General features: G+C 34.2%; 1 protein-coding gene across 1 annotated transcript in view; it reads right to left on the bottom strand.

Moving 5' to 3' along the window:
* The window catches only part of LOC118198227 (nuclear factor 1 X-type-like), a 196,741-nt gene extending 185,321 nt beyond the window's left edge, over positions 1-11,420 (bottom strand). The window contains exon 1 of the mRNA XM_085820130.1: positions 11,397-11,420. The gene's annotated coding sequence lies outside the window, so the exon portion shown is untranslated. The remainder of the gene's footprint in view (positions 1-11,396) is intronic.
* Positions 11,421-19,211: the final 7,791 nt, after the last annotated feature.

Genomic DNA, 19,211 nt, shown 5'->3' with positions numbered 1-19,211 from the left:
CAGAAAAAGCATTTCTCGCTGAAAAATTGCTTTTGAGTTTACCATCTCCGCTCACTTAATGACGAATTAACGATGTTCGTTTTTTTTTTCATTTTAGTTATAAGTAAAACGCTCAAAGTTTCCAGTAGAATAATTTATCATGCAGTTTACTAGGAATAATAGATTAAATAATTCTATTTACAGAATTCTCCTACAATTTTTATATCGCAAATAATAAATGAGTGGACAACCTAAATAACGAAATCTATTAATTTAATTACATTGTCAAATGTATAAACCATTATCTTTTTTAATTTGTAATGGTCGCCCCACACTTTTATTATTCGCGATTGAAAATTGTAGCTAATTCTGTAAATAGAATTATTTAGTCTACTTTTCTCATTAAACTATATGAAAAATTACTTTTCTCCTTTTAGTGCATTAATTATCATACCCATTTTAAATAAAAGCTTATTGTATAAAAACATTTTTTTAAATTGTATTTTATTTTTAATTCTGATCATGGTTATAGCTGTATAATTTTAATTCTTAAGGGTAATTTCTATATATATGTATACAAAAAGAAACATAATAAGAGACAAAATTAAAAGCAAATTTTTATACCCGTCCTGAACTATAGCTGCAAGATTGAAGTAAAAGACTTAAAGATTCTAAAGTTAAAAGTAAACTGGAATTAAAGCAAGGTTATTCCTCAACAATATTAATATTAGCAATCGTGTATAAGAGGTTTAACACAAAATCCAAACATATCAAAGTTAAAATGAGAATTCATAGTAGAACAAACTCTAACCCAGCCCCTTTAAACGGCTTAAAAGTCCTTACCCGGCCTTTATTTTTGCAATAGTTGAAGCTAGTCATGTACTGCCAAATACAAAAGTGTTTTAAATAACGAAAATATTCATGTTTTATCAATTTAATATTAAAAGTAATTAATTTTGGACAAATAGCGAAATCTAGCTTTTAATGTTGTCTGCCGGTTCTTATACTTGGATTTAAGAAAGTTTTATACTCGTTATGAAAAAATAAATATACAAGAAATTTGACTCTCGTGCGACAAAAATTGACCGAGATATTAAATTTCAAAATTTGCAAATTTTGAAGTAATTTTCAATTTGCCTTGAAAAATCCGTTGATTGAGTTAAAATAATCCGAGGAAATATTATGTTTAAATAAAGTGTAGCAAAAATTGTGTATAATTTAATAGGCATACAATGAAGTCATGAGGTGATTATTTAAAAATTTATATCATGCTTCATATTTAAAATATTTTAAAAAATCGTAATCGTAAACTTTTTTTTTAAATGAACGACTGCAATCTAAAAGTGTTTTAGATTTCAGTTTTCTTGTTTCCACCCTCAGTTTTACACATAAGGTTTGTTTCACTTATTTAAAAATGTTATTTATTTACTCATTTATAGAATTTTAGAAAATTAAGTGTAGGATAAAAAATTTCCCTGTGTTTTTTTACCCACCACTACATTATTCCCCGCTTATTAGCGCTAGAGATGCTATTAGTCTCGACCTTCAGCTTTTCGAAAAAACACAACGCAGGGGGGAAAAAAAAAGAAAGAAAGGAGGCAACATAGAAAAACTGTTATAGGTCATCTTGTTAAGAAAACTAAACATTGTTATGATGAATTGAGAAAAGACTGAAAATAGAAAAATGTGTGGCAATACTTGACGCTGTCGGACATTCTAAAAATGTACTCCTTATAAATATTTTGTGAAAATTTATGCGGCGTAAATGCAAAGAAAGTGATGTTTAAAGCTTAAATAAAGAAAAAAGTTGTGTTAGCAGGAGTGAATGCAAGAGGCAAACTGAGGAAAAGCATAAAATACATTAACAAAAACCTCTGCGAGGTTAAAATCTGAATCCTTTCACATTTGATTAGTAATTTGATTAATCATTTTTAATAAAGCTTTATTTTAAACCTATGTATTTCACTGTATCACATTTTTTTTTCCTTGAACTGACTTTAAGAACTTGGATCCACTACGCCTATAGGTAATCGCTATTACCGATAATGATGATTTCTAAGAATATCAAAATCGTTTGGAACCATGTATTGTTACTGTTACAAAAGGTTTACTATCTTTTTCTTTTTTCTTTTAAAACATTTAGCATGCTCATCATAAAAACGATAGCCATAAACTAAACCGGTAACCAGTTTAAATGAAAACTAGTTGCATTATTCTTTTTTAAATGAAGAAGAATACCTCTTAAGGTTGAGGGTTGGACATAAAAATAATTTCAGTGTATAATTTTTTCAAAAACGTTTATTAGTCCAAAACGGCAATTTGCCCAGAAGGACTATTAATTTCGTTTTGCCATTTTGCATTAATTCACTACAAGTGTTGTTTCATTTTACAAATTGTTGCCACCAAATATTATCGTCCTATATTATATTTAAAGAAATTAAATAATGAAGAAGCTGCATAAATGTATGTATGTTTCTTGCATTGTGATAAAACAACGGTGCCTAGAGCCATTCAATTTTGAATAACGTAATCCTCCTGCGACTATGGGCCCAAATGGTCGACTTTGGGAAGCCCAAATGGTCGACTATGGGAAGCCCAAATTTGAAATTTGTAATTTGTTTTATTATCGATTTCATATTTTGTAAAACTTTAACGAATTTTTCATTAACGATTCAAAGATTTCAAAGCGAGCAATGGCAACGTTGAACAGAAAAAAAACACTTTTGTCTCCAGGGCGCGAGACTCTGTACTGGAAATTCTAAAGATATGCTCATTTTAAAATTATTTTGCGATATTGCTGTTGAATTTAATTTTATGGTTTAAGTGCGAAGAACATAATGTTTACTAAATAAAGGTCAGATTATTTTTTTAAATTTGCTTTAAGGGAATAAAAATTATGTAATTCTTTTTTTTAGTTTTACATTTTATTGAAATAAAACGCAATGAATGAAAAAATTGAAAATTGAAAATGATTTTGCATTACACATGCAATATCTGACGTAAGAAACCTCATTTATGAGTTACAGTAATGTAATAAACCCACATAAAAATCATTAGTTTATTAAATAATAATTTAAATGTTTTTAAAGCGTATCAGTTAGATATATTGTAATTTTTTAAATTTGTGTTCGATGCACTCAACGACCCACTCTACACTCGACTTCGAGACTAAACGAGGACTCTTGTTTATATGTCTTCGGTTCAGTCGTTACCGGAGCTCGACACGCTCTCTCGACGACGCACTAACCGCGATACACTAACAGACTCCGTCGGTGCACTCGATGACCAACTCGGCATTTGCTGCCCGGCTGTCAACTTGATCGACTCCGCACGGACTGACTCGCTAGACGAGACACACTCTCAATACTACTGACTGACTGCGGACCAGCAGGGTTTATATAGTTTTCGGCTTGTGTTCGAGAACATTCTGGGCTAAACCGGTAAGAATTCGTTCCAGAAGGTTCTCCATCAGTCCATGGTATATCGCCAATTTTTTTTTGGGGGGGGAAGAGTCTTTTATTCTGTCCTTAGGTACGGATGTGATGCAAAAATATCGTTAAATTGCATTCGATAGCTGTCAAAAGGGATATTTTCGTTGAAATATGATGCCTGAAGTTTTGATTACAATATTTCCTTTTTACTTCGTACAAGGAAGTAAAAAGGTAGCGAATTTGGTGGAAACAGATTCTGGATTAGAGATGGTAGGATTCTGTAAATAAAAAATAAATTTTTAAATGGTCGAAGGTAACAATTTCCATCTGGTAAAATATTTTTTATACTTTTATGAATTAAATACAAAACATAAATGTTTATGCGCCGAAGTGTGTAATACATGGCTTTATTTACATCTTTTTTCATTTAAAATAATGTTGCAAATGTTCCCAAAAATATTTATTGGACATTAAAAGAATTAAATATATTTTAAATTATATCGTTTAGATATATTATTATACGAGCAATAATTAAAATCATTAAGAAATTCGTTTATTGCTTTTGAACCGCTCAGTTTGTTAAGCGATTTGAAAATTTAATTAAAGGGTTTATATCACATCGAATGGCAGTCCTGAAGAATATATTTATTTACCAGACGCTATGGGAGATAAATTGAAGATGCTATCTCACGTAAAAACAACACTTATTAGATTAACTTAAAATTTAAAAAAAAAAAAAAAAAAAAAAAAAAACAATGGTGTAGTAACTTAGCTTCACATAACGGAACAGTATATAAGATTTGAAAACATTTTTGTAAAGGCACATCGACTTTTGGAAATCCCATCTTTGAAATTTGGGATGGTGTGATATACAGGAGATTGGGGTGTTGGCCTGATGTCAGTCCTAGCTGAGAAAGAGCAAGAAGATAATTTTAAAAATCTTATGGCCATCTAAATCTAAAAGGGAATAAATTTCTAGTGTCCACAGCTTCTTGTACTCATTGTATCAAAGTCAAAAGTTGAGATTGTCAACTACTGTGAATGTAAAAGTCTTGAAATATACTCAGCTCCATAGATTCCGACGTATTTCTACCATACAGTTCTTTGCAGGCATTCTAAATTACCCGAAATAGAATTCGTTAAAATTAACTATAGGGGGGATTTTATCTTCGAACCTGTAGCAACCTGCTTATGCTCTTCATCTCGCTGAGATCTTGTATTGAAAGAAATAATGATCTTTTGCTCAAAGGCAACCCTTTGAGTACTTGCTTGGGTGTTATGCGCATTGTAAAATAACGTATTGTAACGTAAGGTAACAATGAAAAAATTTTGGAATCTACCAAAGATGTTTATATTATATGTATATAAAACTATATATAGGCATGTATATAAAAACATGCGTTCACTTATTACAGTAAATACTTATTTGTCCTGCAGAAAGAAAGATAGTGACAAATACCCGAAATTTTGGAGATCTATACTATCATTTAAACTAAGATGTGTAATGGTATTTTACTGCAACAGTGCAAATGTCTTCAAAGAGCCAGAGCTTTTGTAAAGACATCATTTAAATATTCGTCATAGCATTTCTAGTTAACGCTGCGAAAAGAAAAACCTCAAACATCTTTTCCCCTACTTTTGGGGAATATTAAAAAACAGCCCAGAAGGAAATTTCTTACCCCCTTGTGCAGCGCACTCCAGGTGTTGGTATTATTTTGGGCTCTTGTCTGGGGTAAAATAAAAGAGATAGAAAGAGGAGCTGGAAAAAAAGAAAGAAAGAAAAAGAAAAGATAAAAAAGTGGGGGAAGAAAAATTGAGAGTGAAAAAAAACTAAGTAGAGTAGGTGTGAGTAGAGAGATTGGTACCCCACGTAATTCTTTAAACGTTTCTTTGCTCAGCAGTTAATGCTATTTTTGCACGAGACCCGATGACGAAAATATGGCGCGACTCCGATATTAAATGCAAAAAAAGTCTTGAAAGTTACAATCCTAAATGATGACACATAAACTTGACAAACGGAAACAGCGAAACTTTAATTCATATTCACAAAAGAGCAATAACCAATTCTTAAACAGGGAAATTTAGTAAAAAGCAATAGCAGCAAAAGTTTTTTGACCCAGAAAAAATTTTGATAGCTTAGACTTTCCACTTTTTGCTCCATGTTACTTTAAGCTAGGCAGCGTTAGCATGACATTAATCGTATAGGCAGCGTCGCAAATTACTCGTTCAGGGACCTAATTCATTCATTGATCATAAGTTTTCTAATTTATTTTTAGTTCTTCCTCTCGGGCATTGCTGATCAATACACCAAAGCTAGTAATTTAAAAACTTTATGTAATCTTCATAATTTTGGTCTTAGAATTATATTTAGGGGTATTTTCCTTAATTTTGAGGCCTCTCTCTAATATTACGTTATGCTACCATGCCATTAATTATCCACCGATTTGGACAAGCCTTAAATTTTCACAATTCTTAAAATTTTAAATTTACTTTTCACACCGCCTGGCAAATAACCAGCTTCCAAAGTATTGCCGTTTGACGTGGCGTTAAGATCTTTAATTTATTTTTTGAATTGCTGTTGTACAGTTTAACAAACTGAGCGATTTGAATTGCTATAAATGTGCGTTTTAATAATTTAAATCTTTATTTCGTTTCTAATAAAACATATTTAATCAATTTATTTTTCAAAATATTTAACTTACATTACATCCTTCAGGCAAGTGTACATATTTGCAGTATTATTGTAACTAATAAGCTGTAATGATAAGCTGCATTAGATACTTCAGCAAAAAAATCATTTGGCTTAATATCAATGCCGAATTCGAAAATCCCATTTTTAGTAAGTGATAAGAATACAGTAACATTAATATCCTGATATTTCTTGCACTCTATTTAAAAGCCGATGTTGAAAAGCATTGGAAATGGAACGGGAAATTAAAACAGCATTTTATTATGAGATGAAATTCCACAGGTTTTACTAATAAATTAAATGCAACAATATGTCTTTATTCTTCAAATTTTAGTAATTGACATGGTAAATCTTAAGACTTATAAGATGTATGATTTGGCAATAGCTTGCAATGCAGGCCTTACGAACATTTTAAAGAATTTTTACCACTTCACAATGATAAATGTAGGATTTATTGGTAAAAACTAGGTTTCAATAAGTTTTGAGCTACAACGGCAGCATATGTATCAGATTAAAATAAGCTTTGAGCTGTTACGATACCATATGTATCAGATTAAAACAAACTATTTCAGTGCATTACTCAATGAAAAGGGGGAGGGCTTATTATTAACAATTCGCCTTTTAATAAACACTTTATTGTATAAAACATTTAGAAATATTGATCTTTATATACACTGGATAAGTGAAGGCTACGGATACATTTTCATTTACTAACATTAATCCTAGACACGTACTTGCAGTTACGAAGTTTTTGAAAAAAAATATCTGATGTGCACACCACATGACTTCCTTGTACGGAATATTAAATTATACGGATTTTTTCTTGCATTTCACTTAAAGTTATTGGATTGAATTAAATTTATTTCGTCATTAGCGCATAAACCACAATAGAATAAATGCACTCTTTAAAATTCACTTATTTGTTTACCATAGCGACACTCTGTAGGTTCGCTTAACAGCGTAAAATTTCATTCATTTTTTAACTCAGAATGCACAAAATTTATATCATCTTAAGAATTATCTAATCGTTGGCACATATTCTATTCAAATATTATAATAAATCTAAAACGATGTATAAAAGAAATTAAGCAAACAACAACAAAAAAGGGGTTTTTCACAGACGATTCAGTATTTCTCATTCAATTAATTCAGTTTTTTCTTCGTGACAAGGCAAAAATACATAAAAACTCAAAATATCTGTATTGAAATTTATGAAATAAATCTTAAACACTTATTTCCTCGAATAAATTCCAGAATGGATTAAGCATGATTTAATTCACAATAGAAAAAGAAGGCGTTATCTTTGTTTCTGCGAAGCTTACTTTCTCTAGATTGGCAACAAATCTACTATTCAGCTGTTTCAAATGTAAACAAACTTTGCCGCCATTGCAAAAGGCTTAGCGGCACTTAAACAACTTTTAAATTGTTAATAATTCTAAAAATATCGCATTTAGATTTACTAAAGGCATAAAAACCTTAACCCGAAGATAAGAACAACATAATTCAATCATTTTTAAAGCAAAAAGTACCCAATTTACAAACATATAAGAATAAAGAAACTGAAATTACTGAGCCGAATAACAGAGAGGATATATATATATATATATATATCACACGACGAGTGGGAGAGCGTTGAAGGACACAGAAGGGAATTACAACCCCTTTTCAACTTTGTTTCACGATGGAGAACTCTGCATAGCCACAGGTCTGTTTTTTATGTTTCTTTTACTAAAAAAATTTTTTTTTGGTCTTAGCAAGACCCACTGTGTTGGTTTTCCTTTAAATTTAATTTCAGATTTCTAAAATTTATAAAGGTATAATTCTTTAAGCTTGCAGGTCCAGCCCGTAAGTTATTGTATATTTTGACTAATAACAGACTGCTATTTATTTTTATCTTAATTGTTGCTGTACATCGGAATTGCATTTACATCTTTTAACACCTTAATGTATCATTATGTGCGGACGCGTCGGGAAATTGGAACAGAGAACTGAGACTAAAAAAATTTTTAAGACAATTCATCTAATTAATTAAAAAATTTTGTAAGTTTCAATTGTCTGTTTCGGCGAAATGCGTAATGGAGTTAGCTTGGTTCGACGTTTAACTAGAAATTTCCCTTGAAAAGCCAGGTTGGACTTCGAAGTGAGCTAATTTATCATTTTCCGCTTTATATTTTTATATGCTTTTGTTTGTTTTATCTTTTAACTTGTTCCATCGAGTGGTTTTTTTTATATGTTTTAACTTTTCACTTATCACATCGATAGGTATTTTACTGTCTTTTTTGCCATTACTAGTTTCCAATGATTAGTATTTTACTGTGTTTAATATATTTTACATTCTATTTTGCGTGTAGCATAATTTTTCACCCTTCAATGACATTGTTTTTTTAAAAAAAATGTGTTGAACATTTTTTTGGAACCACAGCTCCTGGTAACTTTTTCGCGAGCTTTCTACAATTTCTCATTTCCTTAATTTTGCAGCATATTGAGCAAAAAATTATTTAGACCAAATTGGTCTTTCAGTATTGTACTAACTACCTAGCTTGTTAATTATATATATATATACATATATTTATATACTTTTGGTGCGGCCGATTGCAACCAAAATACGAGGTTCACATCTACATGCTATAGCAGTCCTATATACAAAATTTCAATGTTCTGAGGCTACTCATTTTTGAGTTATGCGAGATACGTACTGTTACGTTTTTTTAATTCTTCTGAAACTAGTTGTTACGTTATTTTCTTCCTTTACGTTCGTACGGGGTTTGTAGATTTGGAGTGAGTAAGGACGACATCAAGTATCGAAACACACTTTATTTAGTCAATATTAATCAGGACAGCTGCATTAACGCTTTTTGCAGTCATCGAAGATCTACTATAAACACGCTGGAACAATCCGCGACACAGCCTTCACACTGTCAGGCAATAACGGTGGAGACAGCTTCCTGAAAAGCACCAGAGTACAGCTCCCGACTCTGCTTGGTTGTTCTCGGAACTCCACGTACTCTCGAGACTCTCCACGCTACAACTCACGATGTACTCGACGACACACGAGCACAGTTCCGACTCTGCGGTTCAGTCGTTCCCGGAGCTTAACGCACTCTCTCGACGACGCACTAACCGCGATACACTAATAAGAGTTCGAAACACTCGACGACCCACTCTACACTCGACTTCGAGACTAAACGAGGACTCTTGTTTATATGTCTTCGGTTCAGTCGTTCACGGAGCTCGACACACTCTCTCGACGACGCACTAACCGCGATACACTAACAGCCTCCCTCGGTGCACTCGACGACCCACTCGGCACTCGTTCCCCGGCTGTCAACTCGATCGACTCCGCACGGACTGACTCGCTAGACGAGACACACTCTCAATACTACTGACTGACTTCGGACCAGCAAGGTTGATATAGCTTTCGGCTTGTGTTCGAGAACATTCTGGGCTAAACCGGTAAGAATTCGTTCCAGAAGGTTCTCCATCCGTCCATGGTATATCGCCAATTTTGTCTCCAAGTGGGCGATTTCACTCTGCATACCACTGAAATTTTATGGCAACCCTAAAACTGCTTTGCGGGGAAGCCATCTCACCGCGTCTTGACATTTCGTAACAGTACATACGTACAGACGCCAAGAAAATTTCTCTTCAGAATTCATTTTAAGTCAGTTTTATAATTTCTTTTGGGGGGGAAGAGTCTTTTATTCTGTCCTTACGTACAGATGTGACGCAAAAATATCGTTAAATTGCATTCGATAGCTGTCAAAATGGATATTTTCGTTGAAATATGATGCCTGAAGTTTTGATTACAATACTTCCTTTTTACTTCGTACAAGGAAGTAAAAAGGTAGCGAATTTGGTGGAAACAGATTCTGGATTAGAGATGGTAGGATTCTGTAAATATAAAATAAATTTTTAAATGGTCGAAGGTAACATTTTCCATCTGGTAAAATATTTTTTATACTTATGAATTAAATACAAAACCTAAATGTTTATGCGCCGAAGTATGTAATACATGGCTTTATTTACATCTTTTTTCATTTAAAATAATGTTGCAAATGTTCTCAAAAATATATATTAGACATTAAAAGAATTAAATATATTTTAAATTATATCGTTTGGATATATTATTATACGAGCAATAATTAAAATCATTAAGAAATTCGTTTATTGCTTTTGAACCGCTCAGTTTGTTAAGCGATTTGAAAAATTAATTGAAGAGCTTATATCACATCGAATGGCAGCCCTGAAGAATATATTTATTTACCAGAAGCTATGGGAGATAAATTGAAGACTATCTCACGTAAAAACAACACTTGTTAGATTAACTTAAATTTAAAAAAATAAAAAAATAGTATAGTAACTTAGCTTCACGTAACGCAACAGCATAAAAGATTTGAAAAGTTTCTTGTAAAGGCACATCGCCCTTTGGAAATCCCATCTTTGAAATTTGGGATGGTGTGATATACAGGAGATTGGGGTGTTGGCCTGATGTCAGTCCTAGCTGAGAAAGAGCAAGAAGATAATTTTAAACGTTTTATGGCCATCTAAATCTAAAAGGGGATAAATTTCTAGTGTCCACAGCTTCTTGTACTCATAGTATCAAAGTCAAAAGTTGAGACTGTCAACTACTGTGAATGTAAAAGTCTTGAAATATACTCAACTCCATAGATTCCGACGTATTTCTGCCATACACTTCTTTGCAGGCATTCTAAATTACCCGAAATCTTTCCTAACCCTACATTACCCGAAATCTTTCCTAACCCTACATTACCTTCCAAAATCTTAGTCTTGAAAATATTTGAATCAAATAAACGCTGAACGACACTTCTTCTTTCAATTCTAAATATTATCTTCGAATTTATTTTGAATGTTTAAAAAAAAAAACACTTAAATAATAAATCTCTATAAATTAAAAAGAGTGTCCGTGAGTTTGTCTTTCATACAAATTTGCAGTTTTATTCCGAACTTTATGAAATTTTGCACACTTGTCCTTCAAAACCAGAGAAAGGCCAGTGTCTAGATAAGATATTGAAAATTCAGACCACGAAGTCCACGCTTAAGGTTATAACGTTGCGCGCCTCTAACTAGCACGCAACCAAGAGGTGACTGTGAAAGCTTGTATAAACCACAGTCTTATAAAGGGTTTAAGTCCCTTTTTATTCAACGTACTAAATTACAATTGCGTCCGCTTGACGCTTACAAACTGTGCCAACTAGGCAGTCAAATAAAAATAAAAACCTGAAAAGAAAGTAAAGACAATATTCTAACTACGAGGCTCTCTAAAATAACTAACTCACCGCGTTTTACAAATACCGCAGCTAATTCAGCAGACTTGAAGCTCACTGGAACAATTGCAACTACTTCCCGCCAAGCACATAGGCCGCAACGCGGGGTTCTTCAATTCTCGATTTCTACCTCCGCGCTCGCTAAGTAAGAATAACTCTCTCACCGAACTCGTTTCCTTCTATTTAAATCATACTACTTCCGCTGATAATTTGAATGCTTGCGCGTTCTACTCAAATTTACATATTCTGGCATTGGCAGTTCCAGGGGAAAGTAAGGATTGACAGGAAAGATAGTTTAAACTTAAAATAAATGTTAGTTAAAGTAAATATAAACCCTACATTTGCCGCTGCCAGAATTTGGAAAACTTGGAAGCAGGTCCTACAAACGACCTGTTGTAAGTTTATCTAATTCTGAACTAACTGGCGAAAGCCTCGTTTACACAAAAAAAATCTTATGTAACAATTAAAATTCTGTTAGTCGTTACAAAGCTTTCTTCTTACAGCAACTTTTCCTGGACTTCATCAATCAATCTTGGTCTTTCCTTCCAGCATCTGGAAGGAATAAGTATCAGTATCTTTCTACATACATTATAATTTACACTTTCTTGACACAATAAATTTTTGTTTTTAACGTTTCGTTTTTCTTAGTTATTGCTTACTTGACATTCATTCAATTTTTCAAGCATTAATTTAACTTTACCCTGGCTCTCCACCATGTGTGGTGTCAAACGGGAATATTCGTGTTTTAGTCTTACAACACTTCCCCTAACCACCATGATTTGTTAGAATTCAACAACCAAATAGACACACCTTACTCGACATTCTACAACTCAATGAGCTACTTTAATATTCTTAAAAATTCAAATGTAGGTGGAGAACCCTACAAAACACATTCATTCTAACTTCCCCCTCATTCATCTTTAAACATGCAGGCTTTCGCTCTAAAGCATGACTTTACAGTTTAATACTTAAATTTTGACTTCATTGCTTTTAAGCATTCACTTTTAGCATCTACAATTTTATGCTTCTCGACTAAATTCTACTTTTACATAACATGCAAGTATTTACATACATTTACAAAAGTTTAATACATATGCTTTTTACAATTTACCATAAAATGAATAAGAGAAAATAAATTTTTACTTTACTCATTCTTCGCCAAGCTGGCGGCACTGGAACTAAAATTCTTATTAGTACAAGAATACGAAGTTATTTTTATCTCCGGCCAAATTTTGGCTTTAACATAACAGAATTAGTCTTTCGACCAACAGAAAATGCTTGTTTTTAGCTTTTACACTTAAAGAAAATAATACTTTTGCCTTAGCTAAATAAAGTAAAACAAAACTAAGTCTCAACCGAGACATATTGACTTTCGTCAAAACATAGAACTTCGTACTTATGCATAACATTTCGGAACAAAAGAGAAAAAAAAAATTATAGAAGGTTTTAACTTATCTTTGAGTTTTCGATGCTTGAAACTCCGTCATCCGTTTTTGACAAAATTGGTCCCAAGTTAGAGGTGTCATGGATGTCAATCTTCTCCTTATTGATCTCCGATTGTCGTCCCCGTTGATCTTTCTTTTGCGTCCTCTACATGCTGGCCTCTTGACGGAGTAATCGTCTGGTTGTTGGCCTTTGCGTTTCTGCCTGGGACGGCTGGTCTTGACGTCCTCCGGTCTGGAGTCCTTCTTGAATTTCTTCTGTTCGTCGTATTTTTGTGCCTCCTGTTGGCGTTGCAGTTTCCGGAACGGCGGCCTTGCTGGCACCTGACTCTGTGGCCGTGTGCGCGTTCTCCTTGATGTGTAATTTCTCCTGCAATCTTTTATAGGTGGTGTTTTCGTCTTTACTACGGTTTCTTTACCCGGTTCATCTGTATTTTTGTTTTTCTTAAACGCCGGAGTTTGAAAATCCTTTTTTCTTTTTGATACCGATGTCCGGGTTGTAGAAGTGCTAGGTCTCTCTTCAGTTCTCCGTTTCTTGGGTGGTGGAATAGTTGTTGCAGGCTCTGGCCCTTCTATTTCGTTTAGACTTGAGTCCTGCAAGAAACTTTTAAGGATTTCAAAATCATTTGGATTATAGTATTTTTTCACCTGGTCGGGACTTGCTTTACAGATTTCCCCTCTCTCGTTTTTAAGATATAAGACTACTCCTTTGATTTCCTGAATTACATAGGGGCCTTCAAACTTTGGAGCTAGCTTTGCCATAAAATTGTCTGGGGCACTTGATAAAGAAAATTTCCGTTTCAATACTTTATCCCCAACTTTAAAATCTGCTTCACGGCGTTTTCTATCGTAATATAACTTTTGTCTATTTCTTGTCGTATCCGAAGTTTTAAGCGCCTGATCAATTAGCTTTTGCACGTCCTTTTGTCTAAATTCCTGCTCTCTTTGTTGCACAAAGAATAATTTATCTAAAGGCGTAATTAACTTTCTGCCTAAAAATAATTCTGCTGGAGTTTTTCCCGTAGTATCATGATGTGCCGTTCTTAAAGCATAAGCTAATTCATTTATGTAGCCATCCCAGCGTTTGTGATGTGTGCTAACGTAACTGCGAATTATTTTTACAATATTTTTATTAACTCTTTCTGCTATGTTAGCCTGTGGTCTATACGGAACCATTTTGATATGGCGTATATCAAGTCCATTGCATATGTTTTCAAATATTTGACTAATGAATTGTTTTCCGTTATCGCTAATGACTTTTATCGGTGCACCGTATTTTAAAATGTATCTGTGTAAGAATGCATCTGCGACTGTTTTGGCTGACGCGCGTTTAAGTGGAACAATTTCTATCCATTTTGAAAAATGATCTACTATTACTAAAAGAAAACGATTTTTATTTAACTCGCTCTGGGGGAAGGGACCAAGGAGATCTATGCCTAAAATTTCATTCGGAAATGTAGCGCGAATGCTATTTAAGTACCCGGCCGGGCTGTAATTAATATCATTTATTAACTGACATTGATTGCAGGACCTGACATACGCCGTTACTATTTTGTATAATTGCGGGAAATATACCGCCTCGCGTACCCTTTTTAAAGTCTTTCTGACCCCGAGGTGGCCCGCTGTTTTTTTTTCGTGCAACTCCTTCAAAATGCTTAATCGAAGCGAGGCTGGGATGACTGGCTTATACTCAAGATTTTCGTTTGTTGTTTTCGTATAGAATAATAAATTATCTATTATTTCATAGTTTTTTGCTCTATTTCTTATCGCATCGATATCTGTGTGCTCAAAGCTTTCGGGGACTTTCAAATAAGCATAGATATTTCCAAATTCAGGATCAGCTTTCAGTTCAGTAATAACCGTATCTCTAGAATCTAAAATTTTTTAAGTCAACACAGCGCATTTAAGTTCATTACCTTCCTCGTCCAGTTTTATACGAGAAAGTGCGTCAGCTACATTGTTTTCCTTACCCGGTTTATATTTTATTGTGATATTATATTCTTGGAGTTTTAAAGCCCATCTTATTAACCTGGGCGTTAGGTTTTTTCCCGAGTAAAGTCTACCAACAGCCGCATGATCCGAAAAGACTGTTACTGGCGATTTGCCGAAATAAACTCGAAATTTGTGTACAGCCATTAATACGGCTAATGTTTCTCTTTCTGTAGCTGTATAATTCCTTTGTGTTTGATTCAATGTTTTACTAAAAAAATGCCAGCGGATGGTTATTTTGCATAAGAACCGCACCCACCGCATAGTCTGATGCATCTGCCGCAATTTCCAGGTTTTCGTCCCCCTCAGGGAATTTTAAAACAGGGGCATTAATAAGCGCTTCTTTTAATCTTTCAAAAGCTGTGTTCGCTTCCGCTGTCCACGTAAATTTACTCTTTTTTCTTTTGATTATTAAGAGTGGTTCAACAATATTAGCGAAATCTTTTATGAAAGATCGATAGTAAGAACATAGTCCAAGGAAAGACGAAAGTTTCTTGGCGGTGTTGGGCGGTGGGAAATTCTTAATAGCTTTTATTTTTGAATCTTGCGTTTCTATACCCTTTTGTGAAATTTTATAACCGAGATATTTAAGTTCTTTAGTTGCGAACTTGCATTTTGAGGCGTTAATTGTAAGACCGGCCTCTTTTAATAATTTAAAAACTTGTTCGAGGTCCCTAATGTGTTGTTCCAACGTACTACTCGTTATAATTATATCATCTAGATAAATTAAAGTTGATTTTCCTAGGACAGGCTTTAGAACAATGTCCATAGCTCTCTGGAATGTTGATGGGGCCCCACACAACCCAAAAGGCATGCGTAAAAATGCATAAGTGCCCGATTTTGTTATAAAAGCGGTTTTATGTATATCTTCGGGTCTCATAGCTATTTGATAGTAGCCAGACGTTAAGTCCAAAGTAGACATATATCTCGTCGATTTGATCTGTCTAATGATCTCGTCTATAACCGGCAAAGGGTAAACTGGGAATTTAGTTATGCTATTTAGTTTTCTATAATCGATAGCAAACCTCCAAGCCCTTTTATCCGAAGGAGGAAACTCGTTCTTTTTCCTACATAGTACGACTGGACTCGCGTATTCACTATTTATGGGCGTTATTATTTTATTCTTTTACATCTCCTGAATATGTTCTTCGATGATTACGTCTTTTTGTTTGTCATAGCGGTAAGGTTTAGTCCTACAAGGTTTTTCGGCATTTAATTCAATCTTGTGAGTCACGATCTGATAGTTTCCCGGTTTTTCTGAAAACAAATGAGAAAAATTACTCACCACTTCTGTATTGCTTTACTTTCCTGGTCATTCAAATGGCTAAGGTCCAATTCAGGTGTCTCCACCGGTTCCACAACCCTCTGGTCCATCTCCAGCACCACGGAACTATCTTGAAAATTTAATTTGGCCCTCGCGGCCCTTAAAAAGTCCATACCTAAAATAAGAGAGTGTTGGAGGTGTTTCACCACAAAAATTAATACTTTGAGACCCTCCTCCTTTATCTGTAAGTTCAATGATACTTTCCCGATGCAGTGACATGTTTTTCCTTGCGCCGCTATAATTTCCGTATTTCTGGTTTTAAAGAGTCGTATCTAATAAAAATTCTTTTTGAAGAACTTTTCACTCATGAAATTTCCTTCTGCCCCTGTATCCATGAGGGCTTTTACTGGTACATCGCCAACCAGGACTTGTATAATTGGTAGCTGTGAGTTTTTTACGATGACTGTATTTAGATGTCTATTTGAGGGTTTTTCTAAAACTTCCGGGGTCTGGACCCTCCCTTTCACAGGCCCCTCTAGTCGTTTAAAGCTTTCCTTTCAATCTGTGTCTTCTGGGTACGCGGATGCTTATTTTCAAATTTTCTTTTTGGGCCTTGACCTTCGAGTTTCGATGCGTTAGCTTGATATTTCTTTCCCCCATATGAGCGATTTCCATTTCTGGTTTCCTCCGTCCTTCGGGTATGTTGAGAATATGTTTCCCCTCTCGCTCTTTCCGCGATTCTGCGATTTTGAAACTTCACCGCCAATTCGAAGAGTTCCTGCAATGTTCTTGGGTTTCTAATTTCAAAGTAGTCTTGGACAGCGGGTAACAATCTTGGTAATATTATTTCAATGATCTCCTCATCGGGTTTCTTGCCATACACCATATCCGTTAGCTTGATTTTTCGTAAAATAAAGTCCGTCAATTCTGCTGTATCCCGTTGATAGATACTATATAGTTCGGCTTCCAGCCGTGCGCGATCTTTCACTATGGGGAAGGCCTTTACTAACGATTTTTTGAAATTTTCAAATGTATACGTCGGGCTTCCAAATTCACCTAGAAGAAATTTGCCTATATTTTTCCACCATAGCGCGGCCTGTCCTCTTAGTGCTGATGTGGCGATGGCAACTTTTTGTCTTTCAGGCACAGGGTAGAGCTGAAAGTGGTTTTCTATACCTTCGAGAAATACCGCCACCGAATTTTTTCCGTCGAAATAGACGTTTGGCTTGATTGATGCTCTCAAAGTCTGGACCAGGTATCCAAATCCTTCTAACTGCGTTGTCATTTCTTGGTGTTGTCCAGCGGCTTCCATCCAATTTTCGGCCATTTCAGTTCGATAAGTGTTCGGGCGCCAATATAACGTTGCGCGCCTCTAACTAGCACGCAACCAAGAGGTGACTGTGAAAGCTTGTATAAACCACAGAGTCTTATAAAGGGTTTAAGTCCCTTTTTATTCAACGTACTAAATTACAATTGCGTCCTCTTGACGCTTACAAAATGTGCCAACTAGGCGGTCAAATAAAAATAATAACCTGAAAAGAAACTAAGAACAAGAATCTAACTACGAGGCTCTCTAAAATAACTAACTCACCGCGTTTTACAAATACCGCAGCTAATTCAGCAGACTTGAAGCTCACTGGAACAATTGCAACTACTTCCCGCCAAGCACATAGGCCGCAACGCGGGGTTCTTCAATTCTCGATTTCTACCTCCGCGCTCGCTAAGTAAGAATAACTCTCTCACCGAACTCGTTTCCTTCTATTTAAATCATACTACTTCCGCTGATAATTTGAATGCTTGCGCGTTCTACTCAAATTTACATATTCTGGCATTGGCAGTTCCAGGGGAAAGTAAGGATTGACAGGAAAGATAGTTTAAACTTAAAATAAATGTTAGTTAAAGTAAATATAAACCCTACAAGGTATTTATATTATAACATTACGCTCACGACGTTCATGTTAGATTCACATCACCATTATTGCGTTCCCGCTGTCAGTGGCAGCCAATACCAACCAAAGAATTTATAAGTGTTTTTTACAGAAAATAAATACTAATATTTCTACACAATTCCAATTTTGAAATAACGACATCCATCTTAATTTCCCGTTGCCGTTGTTGCGTCTCCGCTAACAGCTCTTAATAAAACTGTTAGAAGGCTCCGTGTTCGTTTTCTGTTTAGAACATAGAATCTTTAGTGTCTAATTTATGTGTGTTTTTTGTCAATTTTTCGCGACTATTTCGAAATCGCTGAAGAAATTGGCTGAACTGGACAATGAATTTCGAAAAACTCATTTCTAAAAGAAGACACAACCAATAATAAAGCAAGTATCAGCTTTTACTAAATCCGTTATATGGCGCTAGTGCTACAGTTTTATTCGAGGTGAATAAAATGTTGCACAAAAACTACTCTTTTTTCCCTAAATGTAATTAGGGAAAGAAGAGTAGTTCCCCTCTTTTTAATTTACGTAAAGCCCTCACAACGTAGGGTACTTCAGCTAGTCCTCCATAAAAGTGAAGTGGCATAAAGCGAAATTTCATAAAGCTGGAGATACATCTAATCGTTTCCTTCATAATAAACTGCCATACACTGTACCTTTGTGTGGAATATCATACAGATTTTCAAATTTTTTTTCTCTGTATTCTTTTGCACGATATTATTTTACGCAAAACCGAAAATACATCACATAAGATTTAAAATAATATTTCATCGTAATTACAATTCAGATCTAAGGTTTTATGAATAAAACAAACAATGTTATTAAGAAATTGATTTTCATAAAACAAGCAATTTAGGAACTTTTTTAATTTCAGTCAATTTTATTTGAGAAAAATATTATTCACTTAGTTAAAACGATAATAATAGAATATTCTCATTACTTAAATAAATAATAAATAAATAATAAAAAAAAATTAATTTAGCGATTTAATTTAACCAGTTTTCAAAAGTGAAAAGTGTTTTATCAAAATTTTCTTAAATGTTCAAATAAGTTATCTTTACAATTTATTAAATTCTGTATAACTTTAACCACTAGCCGCTTATGAGACCGGTCATCTCAAAGAACTAATATAAAAGAAGTGTATACATGTGTGATGTGTGAATGTGATGAAAAAGACGTAGCAATGTTGATAGCG

This window comes from Stegodyphus dumicola, chromosome 7, assembly GCF_044657685.1.
Source record: "Stegodyphus dumicola isolate Sdum_Otavi_A_Nest chromosome 7, ASM4465768v1".
Classification (NCBI taxonomy): Eukaryota; Metazoa; Arthropoda; class Arachnida; order Araneae; family Eresidae; genus Stegodyphus; species Stegodyphus dumicola.
The sequence above is the reverse complement of the archived record's forward strand: the minus strand, read 5'-3'. Positions and strand labels throughout refer to the sequence as shown.